We start from the raw sequence: 7,755 nt of genomic DNA on the forward strand, positions 1-7,755 counted from the left end.
GCGAGAGCGATGAGACCATGAGCATGGTTGATGCCACACAAAAGCCGTCCATCTGGCAGCAGAAGAGCCATCACTGTCAGTGAGATAAGTATCTGTTTTGGTGAGGGCTCTGCTCATGGCCCACATTGATGCTGGTAGGGATGCCCCGTTAGCTAGGGCTGGGTTTGTAAGAAAAGGTTCCTGACTAGCTGTGGTTGTAAGAGAGACAAGGTTCCCAATTTCAGGGGCTGATGATTCCTGGTCAGGAGCAGTGTGTCCTAAGCAGCAGAAGGTAGCATCTAGAGGATGACTCTAGGTGTCGAGTTATTTGCCTTCCTCCCACGTTTCTCTGTCTTCTCTATTGTGTTGGCCAACACTCGCTCTTTCATTCTCCCTTCCTTGCCTTTCCTGGTGCCGTCTCCCTACGTAGGATGCGGGAAAAGGGTGCTAGGTGTGCATCCACACAGTCTGTCTTTGGGACCCATGAAGACTTAGGAGGGTATGAAAATCATGCATATTAGTGGGTGCCACAGTGGAGCAATGTCTGTCGGTGTTGACTTGGTCTTTAATCATCGCCTGGGGCTGATGTAGACCAAATGAGAGAGGGAGGCAGAGATTACGGCAAGATTTCACATACCTTCAGAGCTTTGTGTAATGCTGACTCACCCTTGGCTTTTGCAACTGCACTGCAGAGGAATTGTCCAGGAGCGCTGTCTGGAGGAGAGACTCTCAAAAGTGGACCTGAACATCCTTCTAAGCAGACGTGAACAGTCCTCAGCTTTCCTGCCTCCTGCATAACTGGCTGTGAGTAAGCGGTCGGTGCCAGTGGAATACCTCATCTATACTCGGTGTAGTATTCTTCACAGGCCGTGTGTCTCCTTGTTGGGTGCGGGGCTCTGTGGTATTAAGGCTGGGGAGGGGCCAGAGTCTGCTACGCAGAGTGACTGTCGGGTGCTGTTGCAAGGGCTGCTTTTTGGTTGTATTGCTAAAGGTGTAATGGGAACAGTGTTGAGGGCGGAGCTCCCCCGTTTGGGAGAGGCGAAAAGAAGAGCCAACGTGACATTTGCCTACTGAGATGGTAACTTGCTTGTTTTTCTCCTTGTGCGGGTTTAGTACCAAGGGAAAAGAAGTCACGTATCAGTCTACTGTCCTCATGCGAAGGAAAGCGAGACCGACGAGACCGCGATCATTGTCGAAATCAGGCATTAGCTGTACATCTGGGAGCGGAGCAGTCACCGCTGTCAGTGAGATAAATGTCTGGTTTGGTGAGGGATCTGCTCATGGCCCACCTGGCTCCAGGTAGGGATGCCCCATTAGCTGGGTCTGGGTTTGTAAGAAAAGATTCCTGACTAGCTGCTCTTATGAGGGAGACAAGGTCCCCATTTTCAGGGGTTGGTTATTGGTCTGTTCACATGCAGTGTGTCCTCTGCAGCAGAAGGTTGGATCCAGGGGGGATGAATCCAGCGGGTGAGGTTCTTGCCTTGCTCTTTCTCTCTCTCTCTCTGTCTCTTCTCTAGTGTGTTGGCCAACACTCTTTCTCTCTGTCTATGTCCTTGCCTCTCCTTGTGCTGTCTCCCTCATAGCACACGGGCAGGTGTGCTACGTGTGCATCCCCACAAGCTAGGTTTCAGAGCTATGAACAAGTAAGAGGATGAAAATCATGCAGGGTAGTGGGCACTAGAGTGGAGTGTAGACTTGGTTACTGTTCATCAAGTGGGGCTGATGTAGATGGGATGGGAGAGGGAGGCAGAGATGAGTGCAAGATTAAATGCACTAATAGAGCTCTGTGTAGTGATTGTACTTACTTGACTTTATTAATTTGCAGAGGAATCATCCAGGAGCCCTCACCGGACGAGAATATGCAGAAGTGGACCTCAGCAGCCTGGACATCTTTCTAAGGAGACATGAATATTCCTCATCTTTCTGCCTTTTGCATAGCTGCCTGTGAGTAAGAGATGAGCACTTTCAATTCCTCACCTCTACTCGCTGTAGTTTCCTTCACAGGCCGTGCGCTTCCTCGTTTGTTACGAGACTCTGGGATTAAGGCTGGGGAAGGGACAAGAATCTCCTGAACAAAGTGACTATTTTGGGACAAAGTGTACTTAGATTTCCAGAAAGCCTTTGATAAGGTCCTTCACCAAAGGCTCTTATGTAAATAAAGTTATCATTGGAAAAGAGGGAAGATCCTTTCCTGGACTGAGAACTGGTTAAAAGATAGGGAACAAAGGGTAGGAATTAATGGTAAATTTTCAGAATGGAGAGAGGTAACTAGTTGTGTTCCCCATGGGTCAATGCTAGGACCGATCCTGTTCAATTTATTCATAAATAATCTGGAGAAAGGTGAGGTGGCAAAGATTGCAGATGATACTAAACTGCTCAAGATAGTTTGTGGGAACTTTTTGAAGTTCTTCAGTGTTAATTGGATTTAACTAAGTGATTGGGCAACAAAATGGCAAATGAAATTTCATGTGGATAAATGTGAAGTAATGCACATTGGAAAAAACAACCCCAACTATACATACAATATGATGGGGGGTAATTTAGCTACAGCTAATCAGGAAATAGATCTTAGGGTCATCGTGCATAGTTTTCTGAAGATGTCCACGCAGTGTGCAGCGGCAGTCAAAAAAGCAAACAGGATGTTTGGAATAATTAAGAGGAATAGAGAATAAGGCAGAGAATATCTTACTGTCCTTATATAAATCCATGGTACTCCCACATCTTGAATACTGGGTACAGATGTGGTCTCCTCATCTCAAAAAAGATATACTGGCATTAGAAAAGGTTCAAAGAAGGGCAACTAAAATGATTAGGGGTTCAGAATGGATCCCATATGAGGAGAGATTAAAGAGGCTAGGACTTTGCAGCTTGGAAAAGAGGAGATTAGGGGCATATGATAGAGGTATATAAAATCACAAGATGTGTGGAAAAGTGAATAAGGAAAATATATTTACTTCCTATAATATAAGAACTAGGGGCCACCAAATGAAATTAATGGGCAGCAGGTTTAAAATAAATAAAAGGAAGTTCTTCTTCACGCTGCGCACAGTAAACCTGTGGAACTCGTGATGTCCAGGACTATAACAGGGTTTAAAAGAGAACTGGATAAATTCATAGAGGTTAGGTCCATTAATGGCTATTAGCCAGGATGGGTAAGGAATGATGTCCCTAGCCTTTGTTTTTCAGAGGGTGGAGATGGATGGCAGGAGAGAGATCACTTGATAATTACCCGTTGGGTTAATTCCTCTGGGGTACCTGGCAATGGCCAGGATACTGGGCTGGATGGATCTTTGGTCTAAGCCAGTTTGGCCATTCTTATGTTTTTATGGGTGCCTTTACAATGGGTGCCTTCCAGTTGCAATTGTAAAGTAGTAAAGGGAGATGGGTTGAGGGCTGGGATACGGGAGACGTGAAATGAAGAGACTACGTGACATTGCAGTTGGAGATGCTAATTTTTTTGTTTCCCTCCCTCTGCTGAGATTAGTACCAAGGAAAAAGAAGTCATGGTCAGAGTCTACTGTCCTCATGCGATGGAAAGTGAGCGAGAGTGATGAGACCACGAGCATTGTCAAAATCAAGCATTAGGCACGCATCTGGGAGCGGAGCAGCTACTTCTGTCAGTGAGATAAGTGTCTGTTCTGGTGAGAGCTCTGCTCATGGCCCATCTGGCTCCAGGTAGGGACGTCTTGTTAGTTGGGCCTGGGTTTGTAACAAAATGTTCATGACTAGCTGTGGTTATGAGGGAGACTGGGTCCCCATTTTCAGGGTCTGCTCATTTCTCTGCTGACAAAGCGATGTGTCCTCTGCAGAAAAGGTAGGTTCCAGGTGGCGAGTTGCTTGCCTTCCTCCCGTGTTTCTCTCTCTCTCTCTCTTCTCTAGTGTTGGCCCACACACTCTGTCAGTCTGACCTTGCCTCTTTATCAGCTGTATCACATCATATCACACACGCCGGTGAGATAGCTGTCTCACCCCAGAGGCCCGCTCTCGGGAAGCATGGAGAAGTAGAGAGGACGAAAATAATGCGGGAAGTGTGTGTGAGAGGAGGCAGGTACTGGAAGGTCTTGTGCACCTGTAGTGTTTTTGGCAGTGATGGCTCTTCCATAGGTGGTTTGCTGTTCTTGCAGAGGGCAGCGGAGCATCTGCAGGAAGCGGACCTGCACAATCTAGCTGTTTCGCTTTGCAGTGGAGCCGAGGAGCGCTCTTGTAATGTTGGAGGAGCAGGTGCGTGTTTTTGTGAAATGATATTTCTCTATCCAGTATCTGCATAGTGAGGTGCCTCGTGGAGAGCAGAGAGATGCTTCTCCTATCCATGGGATGGGTCCTGGGGAAGGTCCAGCTCTGCCTGTGGCTGGCAGTGGTCTGGGATTGTCCCTTTCCTAGAGGGCTGTAGCTCCTTAGGAGTGGTGAGTGTTTTAGGCCCTGGGTAAGCTGAAGAAGAATAAAGGAGGGAGCAGCAGCCAGTGACGTGTGTCTCCGTTGTTCTTCCATGCACAAATGGTGACCTAGCTTACAAGTGTTCTCTCTCTCTCTTTTCAGTCGTACTGAGATTGGTCAGATGAGAGATCGGCCAACCTGTGGCAGAGACCAAAGAAGGAGCAGCCACCCAGAGCCCATCCCTAGGGATGGAAGCCGGACAATGATCTGCAGAGTAAGAGCAAATGGAAACTTGCTGAAGTTCAGTATTGAGGGAGGGCTGCAAATACTCTTGTCAGTGGAGAGAATTTGTGAGTATGGGGAGGGCCCCTGAGGAAAAGCCTCAGCATCTCACGGGGGCACGATAAGCTTGGGGGAATTCTTTGTGCCCTCTCAAGGAATTGTCAGGTGCTATGGAGTCTTCCCAAAGTGCGATAACTCTCTTTGTGGAGAGCCAGGAAGGTGACTACAGGTGCTGAGTTTGCCTCCTTCCTGTACGTGTATCTCTGCTCTCATATGTTGGCCAACATGTGCGCGCTCTCTTTCTGTCTCTCTCCTTGTCTCCTTGCATAGAACATGGGCAATGGTGGATGCTCACAGTCTAGGGCTGGAGAGCCTGCATCCCACTGGGGCATTGGGAGGGGGAAGAGAAGCATGATGGGTACTAGATCCTCCATTGGTAGTGGTGGGGGTGACTGTGAGAGTTGACTCTGACTCTGTTCATCAAGTGGGGCTGATGTACGGTGGGTGGGAGAGGGAGGGCGGCGTCTCACACACCAATAGAACTTTGGGCAGTGACGGCCCCTGTGATGGGTTGGATCACAGACACCCCCCCCCCCCCGGGAGCTGCCAACTGATGTGCCAAGTCTACCTCTGCCCCTGCTTTCCCTGCTAGCTCAGGACTCTAGCACCCTCTTGCTGAGCCAGATACTCCCATCTGCTCCAACATAGACCCAGGGTCTGAATTACTTGCCCCAAAGCTGCAGGTTGACCTGAAAACAGCTCACAGAAGTGTGCTTGTCTTTAGCACTCAGATGCCCAACTCCCAATGGTGTACACACACAAATAAATCCGTTTTACCCTGCATAAAGCTTATACGGAGTAAACTCAAACATAGTTCATCCTCTGTAACACTGATAGAGAGAGATGCACAGCTGTTTGCCCCCCCTCCAGGTTAACTCTGGGTTAATTGATAAAATCACTTTTTACTTATTAATACGGAAAGTAGGATTTAAGTGGTTCCAAATAGTAACAGACAGAACAAAGTGAGTCACCAAGCGAATTAAAAAGCACAAATCTATGTCTAATCAAACTGAACATAGATAATCTCACCCTCAGAGATGCTTCAGTAAGTTTTTTCCTCGGACTGGACCCCATCCAGGCTTGGGCACAATTCTTTCCCTGGTACAGCTCTTGTTCCAGCTCAGGTGGTAGCTAGGGGATTCTTCATGACTCCATGGAGCTATAAAGGTGTAATGGGAGATGGGAGAACAACCACGTACACAACACTGCAGATTCCGATGATAACTTCTGTTTTTCCCTCTTCTCTTGTGCTTAGTACCACGGAGAAAGAAGTGAAGGGTAAGAGCCCACCCCCGTTGTGAGATGGAAAGCACCAAGAGCCGGGAGACCACAAGTGTTGTCGATGCCAGCCTATGGCGATGCCATCGATCTGGGAGTGGAGCAGCCGTCACCATCAGTGAGATAAGTGTCTGGTTTGGGGAGGACTCCGGTAACGGCCCATCTGCCTCCAGGCTGAGACTAGTCATTAGCTGGGGCTCGGTTTGTAGGAAAAGATTCCTGACCTGCTGTGGTTATGAGGGAGACAAGGTCCCCATTTTCAGGGGCTGGTCTTTTCTCTATCCACAAACAGTGTGTCCTATGCAGCAGAAGGTTGGATTGAGGAGGATGACTCCAGCTGTTGAGTTTCTTGACTCCATCCCACATTTTTCTTTCTCTCTCCTCTAATGTGTTGGCCAACACACACTGTCTCTCTCTTTTTCTCTGTCCTTGCCTCTCCTTGTGCTGTCTCCCTTCGTAGGACACGGGCAGGTGTGTTAGGTGTGCATCCCCACAGGCTAGGTCTTGTGAGCTATGAACAAGTAGGGGACCGAAAAGATGCAGGACAGTGGGCACTAGAGTGGAGCGGTGACTGTGGGTGTTGACTGAGTCTCTGCTCTAGTGGGGCTGATGTGGATGGGATGGGAGAGGGAGGCAGGGATGAGGGCAAGATTTCACGCATCAATTGTATTTTGTGTAGCGATGGCTCTTGCTTGGCTTATTTGCTGCACTTGCAGAGAAATCATCGGGGAGCAGCAGCAGGAGGAGAAACCAGTAGACGCGGACCTGGGCAGCCTGGACATCGTTCTAAGCACAGATTAACAGTCCTCAGCTTTCTGGCTGTGAGTAAGCGGTCGGTGCTTCGAATTCCTCATCTGTTCTCACTCCAGTTTTGTTCCTGGTCGGGTACATGGCTCTGTGGGGTTAAGAGGAGGGAAAGGCACAAGTCTCCTGTGCAGAGTGGCTGTTTTGAGTGTAGGTGCAACAGGCTGCTTTCTAGTTGTGGTCCTGAAGGTGTAACGGAAGAAGGGTTATGGGTGGAGGTCTGGGGTGCGGTAAATGGGAGAAGAACTTATGTGATGTTGCCAACTGAGATGCTAACTCGTTTGTTTCTCCTCCACCCCCTTGTGCTGGGTTCAGGACCAAGAGAAAAGAAGTGGAGGGTCAGCGTCGGCTCACCTCACGTTACGGAAAGCGAGTGAGAGCGACGAGATTGCAAGCATTTTGGATGCCAGGCAAGAGCCGTCCAGCTGGGAGCGGAGCAGCCGCCACTGTCAATGAGATAAGTATCTGTTTTGGTGATTGCTCTGCTCACTGCCCACCTGAATCCAGATACAAATGCCCCATTAGCTGGGACTGGGTTTGTAACAAAATATTCCTGACTAGGTGTGGTTCTGAAGGAGACAAGGTCCCCATTTTCAGGGGCTGCTCATTTCTTTGTTCACAAGCGCTGTGTCCTCTGCAGAAAAAGTTGGATCCAGGAGGTTGATTCCAGGTGGCGAGTTGCTTGCCTTCCTCCTGTGTTTTTTTTTTCTGTCTCTCTCTTCTCCAGTACGTTGGCCAACACACATCCTTTCTCTTTCTGTCCTTGCTTTTCCTTGTGCTGTCTCCCTTCGTACGACACAAGCACGTGTGCTTGGTGTGCATCCCCACAGGGTAGGTCTCGGGGGGCCATGATGAAGTAGGAGGGGACGAAAATTGTGCAAGGTAGCGGGCGCGGGAGTGGAGGGGTGACTGTCAGTGTTAACTTGGTCTCTGTTCATCAAGTTTGGCAGATGTAGATGGGCTGGAAGAGGGAGGCAG

The 7,755-nt window shown here is 48.9% G+C and overlaps 2 long non-coding RNA genes across 3 annotated transcripts; both read left to right on the plus strand.

Moving 5' to 3' along the window:
- Positions 1-361: 361 nt before the first annotated feature.
- On the plus strand, positions 362-1,916 carry LOC120393377. Of its 2 annotated transcripts, none has more exons than XR_005592019.1 (3): positions 362-783; positions 1,093-1,278; positions 1,805-1,916. It is a non-coding gene; the product is annotated as an uncharacterized LOC120393377 (long non-coding RNA). The 2 variants fall into 2 exon arrangements; XR_005592018.1 differs by lacking the exon at positions 1,805-1,916 and adding an exon at positions 1,398-1,433.
- Positions 1,917-4,028: 2,112 nt separating this feature from the next.
- On the plus strand, positions 4,029-6,339 carry LOC120393376. The gene is made up of 3 exons (XR_005592017.1): positions 4,029-4,200; positions 4,516-4,627; positions 5,951-6,339. It is a non-coding gene; the product is annotated as an uncharacterized LOC120393376 (long non-coding RNA).
- The last annotated feature ends 1,416 nt before the right edge of the window (positions 6,340-7,755 follow it).

The sequence above is a fragment of the Mauremys reevesii genome, unplaced genomic scaffold (assembly GCF_016161935.1).
Source record: "Mauremys reevesii isolate NIE-2019 unplaced genomic scaffold, ASM1616193v1 Contig197, whole genome shotgun sequence".
Classification (NCBI taxonomy): domain Eukaryota; kingdom Metazoa; phylum Chordata; order Testudines; family Geoemydidae; genus Mauremys; species Mauremys reevesii.